This window comes from Choristoneura fumiferana, chromosome 16 (assembly GCF_025370935.1).
Source record: "Choristoneura fumiferana chromosome 16, NRCan_CFum_1, whole genome shotgun sequence".
Taxonomy (NCBI): Eukaryota; Metazoa; Arthropoda; class Insecta; order Lepidoptera; family Tortricidae; genus Choristoneura; species Choristoneura fumiferana.
The window spans coordinates 18,533,148-18,555,664 of NC_133487.1; the positions used below are offsets into that span (position 1 = coordinate 18,533,148).

The following is a 22,517-nucleotide window of genomic DNA, read 5'->3' on the forward strand; positions in this document are numbered from 1 at the left end:
CGAATTTCGGTTTAAATGCCGAACATTCGGCACTAGAAAAAATGAACCTTCTTGTACTATTTTGATTGAAATAAAAAGAAAGCATGTCTGTCATATCAGTAAAATATGCAACAAAAATTCAATAAACTTAGTAGGTAGGTACCTATTCTTTTAATAAACATCTAGATTACAATTCGTAAATTGAATTGAAAAAAGTTTTTGGTTTACAATTTTGACAAACTGTAAACATTGAGAAACATTAAGTATTTTTAATCATTAAAGGGTGCTTTCAACAATCAAATTTAACAATCTATCTACTCGTATTTAAAATTCACTAGAGGTTTATTGAACCGAAGTTCGGCCGAACTTTTTATTTTTACCGAATGTTCGGCCGAAGTTCGTATTCGGTTCAATCCACATTCGGCCCATCACTAGTCGGGGTTAAAAAACTTCTGATAAACAGTAATACGTAACTTTTAACCACCAATAAATAAACATGAGTCCCGTCTTTATTCGGTTACGCCGAAACCCTGGAATTGAGAAATCTTTGGGGTGCATAATGTTATGGCACACTTGAGTTATGAAATCGTATTGTTAGCAAGTATTATATTAAGGCTAACTGTTGAGGTACGTGTACCGTGGCAGAGGATGTAAAGCCAAATGAAAGAATGCTTCAGGTTTGTAGCAGCTTTAATACGACATGAGCCTACTTATATACGAAACTAAACTAGGGAACATGAAATAGACATATAAACTATTGCTATCTTCTACAACATGCAAAATCGGTAAATGTGGGTGGGTTTTGCAGAGCCACACGTAGATTACCCACACGCAATAATTATGAGAAAACCTCTGTCTGTCTGTGTAGCCACACTAACAATGTTACTAGTTAAAAAGGAATGGTCAAATGCGCGTGGGGTCATACGCAGTGTCATCTTTCGTACTGAAATGCGGTAAATATTCCATGTAAGTACAGATACCGGCAAACTTCTTGAGCATTAAACAAGGGAGTGGGGGAAAGTTTGCGCACCGTACACATACGAGCAAAAAAAGTACCTAACTATTTAATGAAACTAGAATACTTTTTACGTAGATAAATCTACTTCTAAAAAATAGTAAGTTTTAATTTTTATAGATTGCTAGTGTATTACATCAGATAGTATTGTGAAAAAAATGATAGAATATATTTATTTATGTTTTTATTATAATGAGTATATTTATTTGTTAAACATAGGTTATGTCAATAGATGTTACATTAGGTAATTAATACTAAAAAAACAGTAATACAATTAAAAAAAACACATTATTACATATTTAAATAATTTAATCATCATCTAAAAAAGATATTCCTTCCATTAGGTCATTAGCAGAGCTAGTGCCTGGCCTAAGTTCACGTTTTTGTGGCATGGCGTGTCAACAGACAATTATAACAACAAATTTAACAAAAACAATAAAGTCAATAAACAACTACAACAACAAATTCAACACAAACAATAAAGTCAACAAACAAATTACAACAATCACTGTATCACTGCACGCCAGTGTACTTAGGAGGCAAAGGAACGTGGACGCAGCGCGGGACACTAACGTCAACTGATTTACCAATCACGCGATCGACACGTCACTCTTCCGCCGCCGCGCACCACCGCCCGCCGCCCCCCCTCCCAGCGATACCTAAAAATCGCTTCTGCGCAGGCAAAGACATTTGTTCAAGATGTTTGCCGGTATCTGTAATAATGCCACTAAAAACATATATGTGTAATGAGAGCCAAGTTCAATATCAATTACAGGTAGGTATGCGTCGTTGTTGCCTTCGACGACAAAAGATTTGAGTACCCTTAGTGTAAGTTTTCGGTTACAAAATACGTCTCGATCGCGTTTGCGTTAAAATCTCAATTTATATGGAAACACGAGCAGCGCCTCTAGCGGGACGATTGCGATGTTCGTTTTTCCATAGAAATTGAGATTTTAACGCGAACGCGATCGAGACGTATTTTGTAACCAAAAACTCACACTAGGGGCACTGATCTATATGTATAGACACCAATACCACTACCATGAGTTTACAGTGACCGTACTTGATAGCGACGGCGTAAATTATTTGTAGAGGCGCTGTACAATTCTCCATACAAATAATTTACGCCGTCGCTATCGAGTATGGTCACTGTAAAGTCATGGTAGTGGTACAAGATATTTTACTCGTGATGTAATGCAAGTTCAAGACTTGGCTCGCGGAGAGTTAAATTTTTCTGGATTCTTTTTTACCACTTTGTCACTTCGATACGACTATGAAACACTAAACGCCAAAAGAAAAATAACTATTACAGAATAAGTGCACAATTCGCCTCCAACTTGGCAGCATTTCATAAAATTTTGGACATGATCAGACCCTATACTTACTACGAAGTGCAAAATTGGAACTTCGTATCTTGCCGTCCCGCTGATGCTTATAATATTTAATACGAGAGTGAGAGGGACGGTACGATACGAACTTCGATTTTAGAATAGGGATGTTCGATATCGATTCGATTAATCGATTAATCCATGTAAAATTATCGAGAAGTAATCGATTAATCGAAAAAATTAATAATCGATCTAATCGATATGTTATGATCTTTTTTTTTAAAGTGAAATAAAATGGGTGACACTATTTCCCGGCCGTAAAATACCGACATGGAAATACCGACATGATATGGGTAAGGCCGCGAATTTTGACCAATGTGACATAGAAATAACATAAAAAAAATACGTGACGTTACCATAAAACGTAACGCAAATTTTTATAAAGCCTTGATCAAACTGGTAAAAATTCCCATTAGATAACGTATGTATGAAAAAAAATACATCTCATATAATAAAGTGAAGTTTTATTTTTACTAGAACTTTCTGACGATACTGATCTTAAATCTGTCCTATATGAGATCTATAGAGCTAAACATGAGAATGTGGAAGTAGAAGTACCCTCTAGTTGACGAACATCTTTCCAAAAGTGTATCTTTACATGCCTCTCTAACACTGACAATAAGGTGCACATTTATAAGCATAACGAATTTGGATGTGGTTTTTTTTATTCGACTGGATGGCAAACGATCAAATGAGTAAGAGATCACCACCGCCCATAAAAATCTGCAACACCAGGGGTATTGCAGACGCGTTGCCAACCTAGAGGCCTATGATGGGATACCTCGTGCCAGTAATTTCACCGGCTGTCTTACTCACCACGCCGAAACACAACAGTGCAAGCACTGCTGCTTCACGGCAGGATTAGCGAGGAAGATGGTGGTAGCAATCCGGGCGGACCTTGCACAAGGTCCTACCACCTAGTTGTGAGCATGCTTGTGACTTCGACTGTACTAGCTATTAAATACCTCAAAGAAATGGCCAAAACCCTAAATCACAGGTTTTACCAATTTAGGAAGTAGTATCTTAGTTAAGTGACAATGTAAAAAGATGTTTTTGGAAATAAATTATTATGATTATTAAGTTTAGGTAACAAATGAACTAAGTAGGTAAGTGAATCTCTCCGTTTGTCTCTCACTTTAAATACGCTATGCATGTAGCAGGACGTGAACACAGAACTCGCCACAATTCTCTTGTGCCGATCCCTGCACCTACAGATTAAAATTTATTTAACTTCAAAATATCCATCTAACTAACTTACTGTGCGTGCAGTCATTGGAAACCTAATAATAAACTGGTGTAAGTTAGAATTTTTCTGTGTGAACTTCCCTTTACCACATTTTTTCGTTACGTTATGTACAAAATACGTAGCATTTTGTAAAAATGTAACGTAATCGTAACGAAAGTGTAACGTATTTTATACAAAAAATCATTTATCATGGTGAATAACGACATTTTGAACATAATAACACATGCCACTTACATGGAAAAGATTACCCTATCGTATGAAAAACAACCAGTTAAAATAATCACTACTTAACCTTAAATCGAACAAGCACTTTCGACGTTTTTCGAAAAAAAAACCTCCGCGTCACTTTTGATGGCTGTTTGTCAACAAACGGATGAGATTTATTTATCTCATCGATGTTGCCCTATTAGAGTATTAGTTGCCAGTGTACAAAAACAATTTCTACCGAAATTGGCGTTAAAGGTAGCTTAAAAAAGCGTCACCTAAGTATTCGTAACGAAAACGTGGTTTTTGGCACGTGAAAAGAAATAAATATAAAACATGAAAATTATTTGATTATCATGATTCCGCAATCGTAGGACTATCGTTATATCATAAAATTTCGTTTAAACAAAATCATGATCATGAGAAGTTAAATAGCATGAAAATAATAAGTATTAAGTACTCGTGGTCAAAAAAAATAGTGAATTTTCGTTACGTTTTGGACGGTAATATATTTTTATTATTTTTTAAAAGGGTTTAAATCAATTATCTCATTTGCGACCTTGAGAGTTTATATCGTGTCAAATAATAAAAAAAAATTAAACCTCTAGGTGTTATCAGTATTTTTTATCAGCCTTCCAAATTTGAAACGTCCAAATTGGTCAAAATTCGCGGCCTTACCCATATGTGTGTACACGCCCATAGAAACTCTTGTCAGTTTGACACCAGTTTGTATGGGCGAGTAAGTACACGAAATATCGGGTCGGTATTTCCATGTCGGTATTTTACGGCCGGGAAATAGTGTCACCCATTTTATTTTACTTTAAACACATTTAAACTGTAAATTTCGCACCTACAGTGTGCCGTACCTCCTTATAAAAGGCAGTGTAAAACGCGGAAAAGCGGTACATCCGGCAGCACCGTAGGAATATTCGATGTCGATTCGATTAATCGACTAATCGATACCATGAGCGCCCTTAATCGATTAATTGAAATTGACACAGATAAAATAATCGATTATCAATTAATCGATTATTTCGCCATCGATTACCATCCCTATTTTAGAATTTCGTAGTAGCCCCCAGATTCGGGCTCGGTCAAACATAGTGCAATGCTTTATGCTTGCCAGGCTAACCGTGGCACGCTTGGACTCATTCCAATACCGTGTTATGGAGATCGATTATTTGCATTCGGTTGGTTTGGACACTACACCAGTGGAGAGAATCTCCATACAGGGTTTATTCGGCATAGTAACAATGCAAAGCTGCTAGTAAAATCACGTTTCATAATGAACACAAATTTCTTGCATAAATGTACGGGTCGATTAGAGCGGCATGAATGGATTGAACGAAAGTAATGTCACTTAGACATGTTTGTAGGCATATAACTGATGCATGTACTTTTCATATTTTAACCCCCAACGCATAAAAAGGGGTGTTTTAAGTTTGACCGCTATGTGTGTCTGTCTATCTGTCTGTGTCCGTCTGCGGCACCGTAGCTCTTAAACGTGTGGACCGATTTGAATGCGGTTTTATTTTGAATGAAATCAGGGTTTCTAGCGATGGTTCTTAGACGTGTTTCATCAAAATCTGTCAGCCGTTTTTGAGATATTGAACTTTGAAGTGACAAAGTCGTGGGATTTCCAACTTTTTTGTGTGTGAAAAAAGTGTATTCAAACACAGTTATTTTCATTCACTCCAATCAATCCATTCGTGCCCGCTCATGTGAATCGACCTTTAGCTATTATATGGTCGCGGGTGAGCAACGTAATTGTTTTAGTTCATCACATTCCATGTTAAGGTAAAGTATTTAATTATTTCTATTATTATAAAGAAAACAATAAAGAACAATATTAAATTTAAATAAAACTATCCTAAACTTAAAATACCTAAGTGAAACAAAGACAAAAAGTCCTAACTCTTGCCACAGAAAGCCTCATTGATTCGCTGTGTTAGTTCATAAAGTATTCTCTGAATTATTAGACATTTTAAAGCTTTAACGTGATGAAATATAGGTAATGCATTCAATCCTTTCCTTAAAACTTCTTTTTTTCTTAGAATCTGTGACATAACTGGCCATTAGGCTGGAATATGTTGACTACCCTCGATTCCACACCCTCCTTAATGGCTAAAGGTATTAAGGTTTTTCAACCCTCCTCTAGGTTACTTTGTGGAGCTAAAAATATATTCGCTCAATCGTTCGCTGTTGATCTACTTCTTTGTGCCTTGTTTTTTGAAAACATTTTTTGAGGATGGTGTGTGACTCCATACCTATCCTATTGCGACAATATCGTTAGATCTGATCGGAATAAGTCCTCGGTCCCCACATGGTCCTTAGAAATGAATTAGAATTGCTACATAATATTTAATATTGAAATGGCTGGAAGAGGACCGAACCGTAATACTTGGGGCGACCAAATAGACCATTTAGTACCGCTGGAGGGCCGAATCCAGAGAGACCTTTCAGATTCCTGGGGTCAAAGGCTGGCAAGAGCTGGCCCAAGATCGTAAAGCAAGGCGTAGTCTGGTGTGGAGGCAAGACCCACTTCGGATCACTACCCCGAATAGTAAGTAAGTACATAATATTTCTTAATATTTTTAACTTACCGAATTCAACTGGAGCATTCAAAATGTATCTGAAACAAATAAAAAATATAGCATATAAAAAAAAACTTCGTAACCAGAGTAATTCATAACGTTATCAAAAGTAATGAAAAATATCGTAATAATGCCTAATATTATGAAGTGCTAAACCGCTGGACTTTGTGTTCGGTGAAGTCTTGACGTTTACGGCACGTCACTGCGATTCCGTATTTTAAGCAGCGGTGTGGAGAACACGCGATAAAAACGGTGCGCATACGGTGCGTCACTGCGATTCCGTGCCGTCACCGTTTTTAAAGCAGCGGTTTGGTCGCACCTTTAATACATTAAGTAGGTATACTCTTATACCTAGTAAATTTTCTGTATGATGTATATGTATAGGTATATCATTTCAAAGAGCGTTCAGCCTCAGTTTATACTTAATATACTCTTAACAAAAAATATTTTTCACGAAATTATTTCACTTTCATATTTTATTCATAAAAGCAATGCGGGTGATTCACCGAGGACTCCGTTCGGTACAATAAATGTACAGCACAAAATCTCTATAAATAAAACTATATGTTTACCATGAAGTATAGCCAGCATATAGCTGCCAGTGGCAGACACCCCTTTTGATCGAGATACCTTAAACGCGAGATGCGAATGAAGGCGTTAAAGCATAGATAAGAACTCGGTTTATCCATTTGAGAGCTACGATGTCAAAGACAGACAGAATTGGCGTAAAAGCTTCTAGCACCTCTCTTTTTTCGGTCTGTGAAGACCGGACGCACACAAACTTTTCTGACACTAAAAAAATGAAATTACCAATGACCATATATGCTGGCGCATCACAATCTAGCGCAGAAATTCAGCCAGCCTTATGGGCACTCTACCGCAGGAACGAGACCTGGGCGAATCCATACAAATATTACAAATGTGAAAATGTGTGTGTTTGTATGTTTGTCCGTCTTTCACGTCGAAACGGAGCGACAGATTGACGTGATTTTTGGCACAGAGATAGTTTACGGGCCAGAGAGTGACTTAGGCTACTTTTTATCCCGTTAAAATGCACAGTTCCTGAGGAAACAGCACGCGATAACCAAATTCCACGCGGGCGAAGACACGGGCAAAAGCTAGTTGTATATAGTTAAGTTATTTTTAGGATTTTACTTCAGTTCTACCTTCAGAATAATGCGTTTGATTATTTATGAAATTAAATATCCTGTGTTGTGTTGTGTGTAAGTTTCGGGTTGAGCTGGAAATCTTTTTTCAGCGGAACGCTAACAGGACTCGTAAATAGGCAATTAATCCTGCTCCTTTAAAATTAAACCGCCCTAATAAGAAAACAAATGAAGGAAAAGAACAGGGAATGAGCATTAATACAGCTGCAAGATTAATCAGGCACGTGTGGTGCTAAATAAATCAAGGCAAACGACGACTCTCGCGACGTATTACTGGAAAAAACACATGGGTGGTGAGAAACGTGGCGGGGGGAAAACGTTGTCACTTGGAACGTTGCGAACGCTGGTGTTGGTATCAACTACCTTTTGTATTTTAGATTATTTAATTATACATTTTGTACATGAAACTACCGTGAGACTCACTCATATTAAATGATATTATAACGGATAACTCACGTCTTAAACCGAGTTTAGCTCTACATGTTTCGGGCTATTTCGTAGCCCTTCCTCTCAGGAGCACGCGACTAGGCGGCTGCCGCAACACGCACACCACACCGTGGTGGCAAAAGTGGCATGTAAAAGATGTCATGAGTGTGACAGGTGTTATTAAAAGATGCCCAGGGTTGTTTTTTTTAAATAAAAATTGAAGACAATACTGATGCTGAATTTAGCAGAATTAAAATTCTTGTGACTTGTCTTTTTGTTGTGTTAAGTATATAAACGTAGGACGCTAATGAAGTTTGACCGCGCGGTCAAAACGCTCGAATATTCGCCCTAGAGCGCTTTACAGCCTACTTGCAGAATAAACGTTTTTCATTTTGTTTTGATTTGATTAAAAGAAATCGGAATCATAATCGTTTTCAACACTTATTTCGTCACACGGTATAAAGATAAGCGATTGCGAGCGCCCGCGTCTATACGGTATTTACGCCGTCGATAATGCAAAATGAACTTAAATTGGTCGTTTAAAAACATTTTTACAAGGAATAGTAATATAGCAAGAAAGGTAAATGTTTTATATTATTTATTATTCAGTTATATAAATACCAACAGACCCGTCAGTGACACCCTCCCCTGTGTTTACAAAAACAGTCCTTTTACTCAAGAGCGGAAGGCAATAATGAATGAGACGGAGGTTGTGACGCAATGAAAGGACTCTTTATCAGCCAGGACCTTTTTCGAAGCCTTCAAACATGTCTAATAAGTGCGTACTCACTTAGTAGCGTGTGTGTGTAAGGGCACCGAGTGTTTACTACATACTTTAATCAGACGTTTTGTGTTAATATTTCCTGTTATTTGGATAAATAATTTCTGAAATACCACGTTGAGATAGAAATCATTGTTACTAATGCAGGTTGAAGCCGTGGTGGCATAGTGGTTTGACCTATCGCCTCTCAAGCAGAGGGTCGTGGGTTCAAACCCCGGCTCGCACCTCTGAGTTTTCGAAATTCATGTGCGGAATTACATTTGAAGTTTACCACGAGCTTTGCGGTGAAGGAAAACATCGTAAGGAAACCTTCACAAACCTGCGAAGCAATTCAATGGTGCGTGTGAAGTTCCCAATCCGCACTGGGCCGCGTGGGAACTATGGCCCAAGCCCTCTTGTTCTGAGAGGAGGCCTGTGCCCAGCAGTGGGACATAAATAGGCTGAGATGATGATGAATGCAGGTTCTTAAAACAATCTTTTGACGACCAGATGGCCTAGTGGTTAGGGAACCTGACTATGAAGCTTGAGGTCCCGGGTTCGATTCCCGCGTCGGGCAGATATTTGTATGAAAAATACGAATGTTTGTTCTCGGTCTTGGGTGTTTAATATGTATTTAAGTATGTATCTATCTATATAATTATATTTATCCGTTGCTTAGTACCCATAACACAAGCTTTGCTAAGCTTACTCTGGGACTAGGTCAATTGGTGTGAATTGTCCCGTGATATTTATTTATTTAATTATTTATCTCGAGTTTATTCTGGGTCTTGTCCGATTGAAATTTGATTGAATTTTATTGATTTTATTTAATTGATTGATTGTTTTTAATCGATTGAATTAGTTGTTAAAATAGAATGCAATACTAACCCTTAAAAAATAAGACTTAAGTATGTATTATTACTAACAAACTATGGATCCTGGTCTGTAATAAGGCTGTTGCCTTATTATTGTAATTGCTATTAAGTGTAAATATCGGAACTTCATTAAAAATAATCACTTTACATCCCGTAACTGTAACTGGCGTATTCATATATTTTAATTAAATTAATTTAATTATTCATTTAATTTAAATCGATTTCATTTGTAAATTTAATTCAATCTTATTTCATTATATTTATAATTTAATTTTAATTTAATTTTATTTGATTTGTTGTTATTAATTATAATTGATTTTTTGATTGTTTTTGTTTGATTGAAAAAAACAAACAATTAAATATATCATTGTTTTGAACATGAAACCACCGTGAGACTCACTCATATTAAATATATTGACCCGGATAACTCGCGTCTTAAATCGAGTTTAGCTCGACATGTCTCGGGCTAATCCGTAGCCCTTCGTCCTTCATTCGTGCGTTGCTCCGAAGACGAAGGGCTACGGATTAGCCCGAAACATGTCGAGCTAAATTCGATTTAAGACGTGATTTATCCGGGTCAATACATTTAATATATCAATACAATACAATACAAATATTCTTTATTGCACACCATAAAAACTTATGATATAAACACTTAGATTAAGGGTAGACAATAGGCGGTAGGGTATGACAATTATTATAGGATTAACGTCCGTCGCACGCGCCCGCGCCAGTTAGCGGTGTCTATACAATTTCTTTGAGGCGGATGTCCGTTGCGGGTAATCCGCGTAAGCTAGCGTAGGCCCTTAGAGGTGCAAGGTAAATTATATTCAGTGGCGCATTTTCTCCGTTACCTAACAAGTTCACTTAGCAATCGCCTTTCATTACATCCTTCAACTTATCCCTCTCTTAATCCACATAATCCATTATTTAATGACGTGTGATGTAATTACTGGGTTGAACACAAATGTTGCATGTCTCCCTTTGATGCATGAAATGCATTACGTCAAGAGACGTCGCGTTACAAGCTATTCAGCTGATCTTGCAGTCGCTAATGTTATTACGTAATGCACTGTGCACTATGCAGCGTTAGGCTCCGTTTCCACCAGAGATGTGCGAGGATATGTTGCGAGGGATGTGTTTTTCATTAAACAATAGAAAAGCTTCATTTACCTCGCCTCGGCAGCTCAACTATTTCAAAGTAACTTTTTATTTAACAATTAAAGTTGGTATCAAACACTGATGTATTAAACTGTAGATCCACAATCGCGCGTCCGAATATGTCCGAGCCAAATGAGCGCCACTTTGGTAAATGTGGCCTTCTTTTTTCTCAGTACGTTGTTGTCAGTGCAAGCGTAACGATGCCCACGTGCGTCATTAAAAAGTGCAAAAATCACTCGCGAAAACGGAACAAATCTGATGGAATATCATACTTTCAGCGAGTATTTGTTGTTTTTTCTATTAAATTCTAATAATCAGAGAGAAATATTGATTTAAATTAATTATAAAGCCATATCTGAATTGCCAATTAAAAGATAAACGTTGCCAGAATTCCACAACATTGACAAATGCCTTGTCTTTGTCACACGCACAGGAAAGCATATCAGTAAAACGAAACAGATAAACAACAGAACATGGAACAAAAGTGTAGTGGAGTTGCCGTCACTCTATTTTATTTACCGAATCGCCTAGCAACGGGTAGCTATGTCGTTTGAATATTTACCTTGAAGTTTGCGATTTTAATTATGTTTTATAAAGCTTCGATAATATAATGTACTGACTGTCTGACTGTGTGGTTTATTCGTTTTTGTGCAAAATTAATAAAGCAATTTATGAACCACAAACCTCAATGAAGCCAACTTTGATAAAGCGCTCGCCAAATCTACACCGTATTAATCACTATGTTTACCTATTGCTTTTTACACTAAAAAAATCATACTAAGTATTTTAAACAGTGTACAAGGTTTATAATACAGTTTACAATTTATTCACACTAGTCGAGCTTCTTATTATTTAATTACACAACATACGATGTCCGCCGAATTTCCCGCGAATGAACTGTGCTGACAGACAGCCTGCAATTTTTTTTTTGAGCTGCGCGCGGCGTGCGCTGGCAATGGTTTTAGAAGCAAACAGCCAGAACCAAGGAGGATGAGAATTCAAATTGTTTTTTATTCGAAATACTTGCACAAGTGCTTACATTTCGGCGATATTTTTAGAAGCTTTTCTGTAGCTTGCCCTGTTTGCTTATTTATTTATTTATTGTTTGTTTGGGTCAAATCTTGGAAGCTAAATTTGACCCACTTCCAGTGGTCCGATCGACTTGAAATTTGGCATACTTATGTAAATTTGGTGACAATACAATAATCTGGTAGTGACAACTTGGTGGTTCTGTCAGAATCGTCTCTGCAGGAGGGAACTCCTCAATAGTTAAAAGTACCGACTTGAAATTTGGTACAGATATGTAGTTTAGACGACAATTCAAGTACAGTCAACAAAAAGTGCATTCGGCAAAAAAGCTTGTATTAAAAATTAAATTTTTAACAAAAACTTATTACAAGCATTATATTTATTTGCAGTGTAATGTAACTATGTTTGCTCGGGTGGAATCTTTCAACTCAAATTTGAAGTGGATATCTTCAACCGATTGAGCTGAAATTTTACACGCATGTATACTTAAATCCGATGACAATGCAATATTATTATAACATGGAGTTGATCTAATGATAAAGCTAGCGGATGACCATAGGAACTCTGTGATAAACGACACGACCACATCGAGTTTGGACTCGTTTGTCGTCTTGACGAGTACTTCGGTAACCAGGGGCATAAAGTAGGTCTCTAGATGCAGCGTTTTGTGCTGTGCGTTGATATATCAACAGTCAGTTAGTCAGTTTATTATTTTATTTTAATATATATAGACAGTGCCGGATTAGCCCATAAGCAAATTAAGCGATTGCTTAGGGCATCACGTCTTGGGGCACCATAAACAGCAACAATTTTTTTTTGTTAGCACATAAAAGGTAAGGCTGTTTGAAAATCCGCTCGCTCGTGCCTCCCCATAATCTCTATCGTATTTCATAAATATAATATTTCGTCGTAATAAATACTTATTTAAAATATCGATAAGGGGGAGGGCTTAGGCGTGCATTGCTTAAGGCATCAAATAGTCTTAATCCAGCTGTATATAGATTATCTCGAAAACGGTAAACATTTGGACTAAAGAAAATTAGCTTAAAAGTTACCTTTTAATTTTTTAAAATTTAATTGACAAAAACTTTTTATTACAAAAGTCCTCTCCGAAAGTCCGAATGCATTCTTTGTTCTACAACCTGAATTCGTCCGTCTTAAGAAACGTCAAACTCATCCAAGCAATCTTGCAACGTCGCCTTCAATGTAGCAAGTGAAATTAATTCCTCTGCCTTTTCTGATAAGGCTTACATTCATATTCGAGCATGCGTATGTGAAATTGTGGAGTTAGCTGTCAAGTGTCAAGCGTTGTGTAGTTTTGCCGCTAGCGAAATTCAACTGTAATAGAGTAAAGACTAGGTTCAAATTTCGTCGCGTATTCTTTCTATTTGTTTGTGTGGTGGGATCAGTGTTTCTACGCACACGTAAATATTTTTATTAACTGTGGAATATGGCCGCTAGCGAAATTCAACTGTAACTTAGTAAGGACTAGGTTCAAATTTCGTCACGTATTCTTTTAATTAATTTGTGTGGGTGATGATTTTATTTGTTACACAAACAAATAAATAGTTCGGACACTTTTTGATGGGGATTTTGTTTGGCAATGTGTATCTACAGTTTAATACATCAGTGGTATAAAATATGCAGTTTGCACGGAGCGGGTGGACGCCTATTGAAAAATAGTAGGTATGAACAGCGCTAACAGCACGCGTCGCGAGAGTTTTCGGTTACAAAATACGTCTTGATCGCGTTCGCGGTATGGAAACACGAACAGCGCCTCTAGCGGAACGTTTGCGATGTTTGCGTTTCCATACAAATTGAGATTTTAACGCGAACGCGATCGAGACGTATTTTGTAACCGAAAACATACTCTAAGGGTACTACATACGCCCAAGCAGTGCACCCGCGCCAGCTAGCCTGCCCTCATAGGGCCAAAGCTTGGCTGAAAGTGGGATATACTTTTTTAACCGACTTTATTTTGCTCCACTTCGATTTAAGTTTCTAAAAGTATGTCATGCCATCCTAAACGCCTGAGCCCAACGACTAAAACATTCACTAGTCAAGAAGATGCTACAAAATTGAATCGATAGTATTCAAATAATGTTTTAAATATTGCTAAGTTGACAAACAAACCTTTTTAGTTTTAATACATATTTACTAATATATATATATATAATATACGGTGTACTGCCTTTTCGGCGAAATATGTTTCGCCAAATTTCAATTAGCAACCAACCTTTCGCCGAAGTTTCATTTGGCAAACCAATCCTTGGGATAACTTTGCTTCGCATTTTTCTTATTTCGCAACATTTTATATTGCAAAATTTTACTTCATCACACTTTTATGTGGCAAACAATTATGTAGCAAATGATTGGCTAAGGCAAATAACAAATAGTCAAATAACATTTAGCCAATTTTTACACATAAGGTAGGTAGGTATATCAGTCATGATATATAAATAAAAAGAATAAATGTTAAATTATGTGGCGTGAGCGAGCGAGCGAGCGAGCAAGACGAGACTAGGCAGAAAGCGACTTGGATAGGTTAGGTTCAGAAGGCTAAGGCGGGAGCGAAGCGTAGCGTAGCTTCCGCTTTAGCCTCGATGTTAGGTTTTTTTTGTAACAGAACGGAAAAAAATCTTTGGCTGCTTGCTTGTTTGCTTGCTAAATGAAGGAATGCCAATCAACGCATTTGACGAAAACACAATTGACATCTTAAAAAAATCCCAGGTAATAATTTGCATAATAATCATTTATCAAATCATTAGTTGGGAAATGATATCAGTGCGCAATGTTGAGTTGGGAAATGAAATTTCGCCTAAATAAAAATATGGGATAAATAGTTTGGGAGTTAATAATTTGCTAAATAATTTTCGCCAAAACATTAGTAAACCATATATATATACATATATATGTTGGTTGGTTGTTGTTGCGTGGATAGCACACTCGGCAAACCCCATTATCGATCATTATTGATTGATTGACTATAATAATAATAATAATAATACTAGTATTGGGTGGATTTGATTGGTAGATCAACCGCTAGCTTTTTGCCACGAGAGATATACTTAGGTATGACAATCGATCTACACGATCAATGGCTCACTAAATTTTACCTCAAGTCAAAACGTTTCATAATTTTTATAAGGTTTTTCTAATGCTTACTTTTCCAAAAACTAATAAAGGGAATTCCCACAAGATAATACTTAGAACGAGTTCCAGCGTTTGATAAATGGTGCTAATAAATACTTGTTAAAAATACGAGTCATGTTGTGTAAAAAACCTTTATGTCGTGAAAGAAATTAATCAGCAAAATGCTCGACTCAAAGGAAAACGTGAGCGTTGAAATACGTATGAATATTTAGGAATTTTACTGAAACTATGAGGGATTATGTTGAATTAGTGTGCTTGGTTACTTACAAAAGTAGTTGTAAGTTATGCTCTCCGCTTGCGATTTCTTTTATAATTTTATGGGGACAAATAAATAAGATCACTAAAAAAAGTTACTTTGATCGCAATTAAATGATATTGTAACGGATCACTCACGTCTTAAACCGCCGCCGCCGCTTTGTCTTAAGTCGCGTGCTCCTGAGAAGAAGGGCTACGAAATAGCCCGAAACATGTCGAGCTAAACTCGGTTTAAGACGTGAGTGATCCGTTACAATATCATTTAATATGAGTGAGTCTCACGGTAGTTTCATGTTCAAAATTGATCGCAATTTTGAATTTTTATCAGAAATTGGGATGCACCAAATAAATAACCTATAGTTTTTATTTTATTTTAAGTGTGTAGACTTGCTTTATAACTGCCTTTGCGACGAGACACTGCAGGGTTCAATTGAAGGTCATTACTTAAATTTTGTTTATTTAATTCCATTTATCATATTTTTGGAATCTGATTTCTGAAAACGCTTCACAAAGCCAATTTCTCCAAATGATTTTCGGTTTATTAACGTTGTAAAAAATTGGGATTATTAGATATTTATTATTTATTTATTATTAGATAATATTATTCGGCTTTGAGGTGGAAATGGCGGGGGTTTTATCTAAAGAAGTTCTTGTTTTTTACATAATTTTATACTTGCCGAAAAAAAGGTCCCTATTACAAGCTTTTCTTTAGTTTCACCTGTCCCGTTGTCAGTCTGTCTGTCTGTCTGTAATCAAATCTTGCAAGTTAAATTTGACCAACTTCCAGTAGTCAGATCGACTTGGAATTTAGAATCTTATGTAAATTGTGTGACAACACAATAATGTAGCAGTGACATCCTGGTAGTCCGGCCAGGATCGTCTCCGCAGGACGGAACTCTTCAACGGTTAATGGCATCGACTTGAAATTTTGGTATGTAAACTAAAAAAATGGTTAGGTTATTTTAAGAGACACTTTTAATTTACATAAACGGGTTACCTACAACTTTATTGTTATTGTAGTTATTCATAATACTATAACTCATCGAATCGAATTGAATCCGTGGTGTTTCTTGCCCATACACTAACTTTAGCGGTATACAAAAACAAAAAAGGAAATTTAAATGCTCGAGTTTGACAATGATGGTTCACCACAACCATGACTGCGCAATGTCAACTATATCGCAGACAGATCACAGAGTAGTCAAAGTAGTAGTGTTTGTCAGACCGCAGGCAGAGGATCCGAACGTTCCATAGAAGGTTGATAAGGCAAGGCTAATCGATGCGGTGCGGCAGGGTTGTCACAGTAACTGGTAAATAAGATTTCAACCCACAAAAACTTTAGATCAAATTAAAGGGACACTAAGAAGAAAAAGTCTGGTAAGGCCACTCACTACTTTGCACAACCAGTGTTCCGTACTCGGAACTTGACAAACAAAAACTATTTACTTTTGACATACCTACCAGACCCTACTTACCAGAGCCCTCTGTACGTGAGTTCAACTTGCACTTGGCTGGCTTTTTCCGGCCAATGCGCGGCCAAAACAGTCTATAAGGGTTCTTTGTCAAGTCTACGTAACCCTATAAATGGCCACTTTTAACAAACATCAAGGGCTCTCTTATATTTTTAGCTATGCCTAATTTTCTTCCTTATTTCTTTATAACGTAAAGGTCGGCAAGATCGGCAAGCTTTATATATATACACACACACACAAACATCACGCCTGTATTCCCAAATGGGGTAGGCAGAGCACACGAAACGTTACCGCTTCGGAGCCACTTTTAGCAATTTTAGGTTTAAAGTTTGACAAAAGAAAGGTACAATAGTGACAGGTTGCTAGCCTGTCGCCTACGGTATACCTTAACCTATATCCTTTATCCTTATTATATATGCCTTGAAAATTTTTCATTATACTTATACTTCTGTTTTCTGTTCTGCTTACTGTAATGTAACGTCCAATAAAGAGTCATCATATTGTGGGTATAGTATTTAACGCGCAAGATGCAAAAAATGTTTCTGAGGATGACATCCAATTTTTCCCACAACGATCTCAAAGTGACAACCCTACATGTGAAGACCGAGAGAGCGCATTCTTAAGTCGTCCTTTATTAAATTCGGTTCAAATCGAACCCGGCCTTCCGGAAATACCTGTGCGATAACTCAAAATGCGCCATTTTACTGAACCGTGAAAAGCCATGTTATGGGATTTGGATCTCGGAATTCTACGCAAAGGGCAGATGGTTTTATCATCGTCATCATCACAGCCTATCTATAGCAATTTATTACTGGACGGGCATAGACCTCCTTTAATAAGCGCCATTGCGCGCTGTCCTCTGCTCGACACATCCAGCTTCTATTTCTTCTTCTTCTTTGTCGTGTCGCTCTTAACAGAGCGGTCGTGATCACATTGAGGCGTCCGCGTCGGTGGTAGAGGCGGACACAGCTCTCCGTACGATCTCCCGCCATATCCTTCTCTTGGCAGACTCAGACTTGGCTTGGCTGCCACAGTCAGATACGCCGTTACAGCGGCCTTCACTTGGTCAGTCCAGCGCATTGATGATCTGCCGCACGACCTGGTTCCCTCCACTTTTCCCTGCACGGCTAGCCGCTCTATGGAGCCCCATCCCGCCTGGAGACATGTCCAAAGTACTGCAGTATGCGCGACTGTACTAATGGTCGATAGCTTCTATTTATCAGCAGAATTTCGCAGATCGTCACTCTACCTTAGCTGGAGGGCGACCTACCTACGTTCACTCAAGATCTCGTTTACTCCAAAAGTTGTCGGTTCGTCGGCAGATAGATTACTAGCTTAAGCCCGTGGTGAACGAATAAGAGTTAGCTAATCACAATCCCGCTGGAATTTTGGGATAAGATCTAGAAATCTGTATAAGGCTTAGGTATATGAAATTCGGGACATGTGTTTTTATACGTTATTAATGAAAATCACAATGTTAATTGTGCCAGGGACTTTTCGGCAAACCGCAGAATTTCGATTTAAATCCTAGATCTAGTGGTTAACGTGAGTGAAGTCGCGGATAGAGCAAGTTATAAGACGAAGGCCATACGAGCATAATGCACTTGGAATCACAATCACATTAACCATTTCCTTCTATAAAATAGTGTAAGATGAGGAAAGTAGTTGTTGAATGCAACTACGATAGACATTATGTACAATACAGTTTTGAAAAAACGACTTTTGACTAGTTTCTTCAACACACACACACACACACAAAACAATGTCCACAGTTATTATAGTAAATAAATAAGGAATATAGAATAAGTATAATATAGAATATAGATTAAATATAAATAATTAAAAAGAAAAATATATCTAAATCTGTAATTAAATGTAACTAATTAATGCATGTTATTTACGTCTACTTCGGGTAATATTTATTGAATACCTTATTGCTATTGTGGAAGAGCGGGGATTTTCCTGACACAGGTGTATATTCACTTACTAGGAAATTGTCGGCCCTGTTTAGAAATATTATTTCATGTTTACCTAAATAAAGATTTTTTTTTCTTGCCGCGTATTGTTCTTGACAATGATAGTCTTTCCGAAAGCGCTGGCAATTTAAAATTGTGACATGTTAAATAGCCCGTAATTGCAGACTAAAACGTTTGATTTTGATTTAAACCTAAGCGACTTTACGTAGTCAAACTGCCATCACCACAATGTCTTTTATCAAATTTAGATTCACGGAAATTGCCAGGGACAACCACTCAAACGATCCAGAAGTTTTAATCTATCTTTCATCATGCCTGCGGGACCCTGAAAAGACAAATCGTAGCTTCCGCGATAGCGGGTTGACTCTGACTAATGATACGGTCAACCAGATAAAAAGAACCCGAGGGTCATGAGCGCGAAAGAGGCAGACGATGTGAGGTTTAGTATCTTGTTTTCTTGTTGAGTTATCTGTTTAAGGTAATTGAATACTTTAGAAACGGTCGTAAAAAATATGGCGTTCGAGCTAGTATGCATCTCTAAGTATTTTGAAATCCATAACGTGAAATTACGTTTGAACTGCATGAGCATTAATTAGGTCAAAGTCAAAGTCAAAGTCGAAATATCTTTATTCAATTAACTCAAGCTCTTTATCAAGGTAAACTTGAGGTCCCCGATTTGATCTCCGGTCGGGACTGGGGCAGGTCGGAATATGTTTTAAGTATGTTTATCCGTTGCCTAGTACAGTCACCAGCATTAATATCTGCCACAGCGGAGCGTGCAAAAATATCTGACACGTCATTCCGGCCCGAGAAATAGAGTCGTAGCAGATATTTATGCACGCTTTGCTGTGTCAGATATTGGTGCAGGTGACTGTACCAACAGTAGCTTAGTTGAGGACTAAGTCAATTTTGGTGTCAGTTGTCTCATTACAGTTATTACATACTAGCGTTTACCCGCGGCTTCGCACGCGTTTGTAAATCATTGGATACAGCAGTTGAATTGAAATTCCGGGATTTTATTAAATTCTCGTGGGAATTCCCTAAAATTACATCGTGGTTTTCATTGACGTTAAATTAAAACACCCATGCCAAATTCCATGACTCTAGACCCAGCGGTTATTAGTTCAAGATTTTATCCCTATCCCGTGGGAACATTGAGATAAAAAGTATCTTATGTGTTATTCCAGACGTCCAGCTATCTACATACCAAATTTCATAACGCTCAGCCCAGCGGTTAATATTTCAAGATTTTATCCCTATCCCGTGAAAACATCGGGATACAAAGTATTCTATGTTTTAATCCAGGTTATAAACTAACTTTTTGCCAAATTTCATCCAAATCCGTCCAGCCGTTTCAGCGTGAAGAAGTAACAAACATACTCACTCACTCACTCACTCACTCACAAACTTTCACATTTATAATATTAGTAGGATTATATTTATATTATATGTAGTGGCCCAACGCTAAACTTATTTATGTCGCATCCCATACAACGCTTCTGAACTATAGCGCTTAATATAGCTCAAGTTGCAGAGACCTAATCAAGTATACTCACAAGTTGGCTAACAGAGTTTCAATTTGCTCGTGCCGAGTTACAAGCGATTCTCCTGAGAAGCGTGCCCAATACTGGTAAGGTGTAAGAAGCAATATACCTATGTTGCTTTTGTAAGATAATATAACGTTTAGGGGCTGTTTCACCATTCATTGATTAGTGTTAACTGGCGGTTAAATGTGATGCCGTCTCCGTCTATCCGAATAAAACGAATAGAGACGGCATGACAGTTAATCGTCAGTTAACACTAATCAATGGATGGTGAAACAGCCCCTTAACGTTTTTTGAAGGGGATTTATCTATTCGAGCGTTGTGGAGACCTATTAGATTAGTTGATAGGTAGAAAAAAGTTGTATCATATTTCCCGTTTCAATGGTTGGGGAAGAGTCTACGGATTTTCGAAAATGTAAAAATAATTATTTGTGATACGAGGTTGGTAAATAAGCAACCTTGCCAACCGTGTATCATACGACGTTTTTCAATACATTTGTGAGAAAATAGGCAATTAATAACAGAAAATTTAAAAATAAAAACAAAACAACGCAAAGTTTTACAAAAATGGCGCGTAATGCGTAAGTTTTGTGTTTGGTTAGGTTAACTAAAATTATAAGGCAAAGGTTCGACGCGTTCAGACACTGCGATTTTTTCGAATAAATAAAAGGTGGAAATTATCAAAATCTGAGGTACTTAATTGAATTACAGTTTATAATAATTACAATCAATTTTGCAAATTCATTCCTTAATTTGTATATTTCTAAATTTTTCTACGTATAAGTCGATATTTTTTTTAATTTTGTCATTTAAAACTCTTTGCGTGTAAACTTTTAAAATGGAGAATTAAAAAAAACTGTAAAAATCGCACTAGTGCGGTAAAATGAACTTATGAGCCATGTATACGGTCATTTGAAAGTGAATTTTTCGAGCAAATGAATTAAAAAATATATTACACGGAAATAATAATAATAATTCATTTATTTATCAGATAACATAATTGATCCAGCTTTGTTAGTACCGTTAAAATAATAAAATACTTATTGACTATGTTAGTAAGCTACACAAAATAAAACAAAATATTTACCACCTAGCAGTCATGGCAGCCTCATAGTGCCTCATAAAAGGGGAATCGTACCTACCTGGGCGCCACAGTGCTCATGATGGGGGGAAATGCTTAAGCGTGTCAGATATTATAGTTTAGATGCCAGAGCATGTCTCTGATGCCGAAAGTATTTGTCTGCCGACTTGTTTGGTGGGGGGGGATATCCAGAAGGGTAGGACAAGGTTTGATGATGGTATTCGCCTGCCGTCACTAACTTGTGTCAAGTTTAAAGAGCAGGCAAAGTTTAAGCTCGCTCGATGTCGACTCATATTACGCTCTTGTTCGAGTTACCCGTGCACGGAAGCCTTCCTATATTTTATGTCATCCTGGTACTCGAGACGAGCTGAACTGAAAACTTAGAAAATGCTGGTGACAAAGAAAATAAAACAACCAAAGTAAGTGTAACGAGTAAACTTTTACAGGCACTTTGTCTGCAACCTATCCTACTATTTCAAATGCGGAATTTATGTGTGTATGCGTATGTATATAAAAGAAAACATTTATTCGAAACAACATGGAAAAAATGCATATCTAAGTATGTCACGAAATGGTCCCAAATCAGCAAACTACTGGTCTTGCGAACGGCGTTGATCTTCCTTTGGGGCCATCAGGTCATTCATCATACATTAAAAATTAAATCGTCAAAATTTTCCGGCTACAAAAAAAAACAAATATCAGCACTACCATTATGATTGTTACCCAAGTATGCTTAGGCCAGTCTCCTTTACCCTTTTGGGCCATAACAAATAAATAAAGAAAACATACTAGATATACGCTAGGCCAAGCCAAACTACAGTACGTACAGTCAACGTCATAAATAAGTGATCACTTTTGTACCTTGTCACTTCCACGTCATGTTTGAAAAGCCATACGAAATTGTGTAACGTCTGAAAGCGACAAGGTACAGAAATGATCACTTATTTGTGACGTTGACTGTACAAGCAAGCATGTATGTCGCTTGGTTATTTTCTTGAAGATTCAAATGAAAAAGAAAAAGAAAATCGATCTTTTGTTTCGAGTTCCAAACGACATTAGCAAATTTGTTGTAACTGTTGTAAGTCTCAATGAAACTAAATAAACTGTCAGAACAATAAACATAAACACGTCAATCATATACATAAAATGATAATCGACTAACACTTCGTAATCTACGTTTCGAAATGTAATTT

The 22,517-nt window shown here is 37.1% G+C and overlaps 1 protein-coding gene across 1 annotated transcript in view; it reads right to left on the minus strand.

Annotated features, from left to right (window-relative positions):
• gogo (thrombospondin-1 like protein golden goal) overlaps positions 1–22,517 on the minus strand; it is a 533,136-nt gene that overhangs the window by 225,122 nt on the left and 285,497 nt on the right. The window contains exon 4 of the mRNA XM_074099288.1: positions 6,436–6,464. The gene's annotated coding sequence lies outside the window, so the exon portion shown is untranslated. The remainder of the gene's footprint in view (positions 1–6,435; positions 6,465–22,517) is intronic.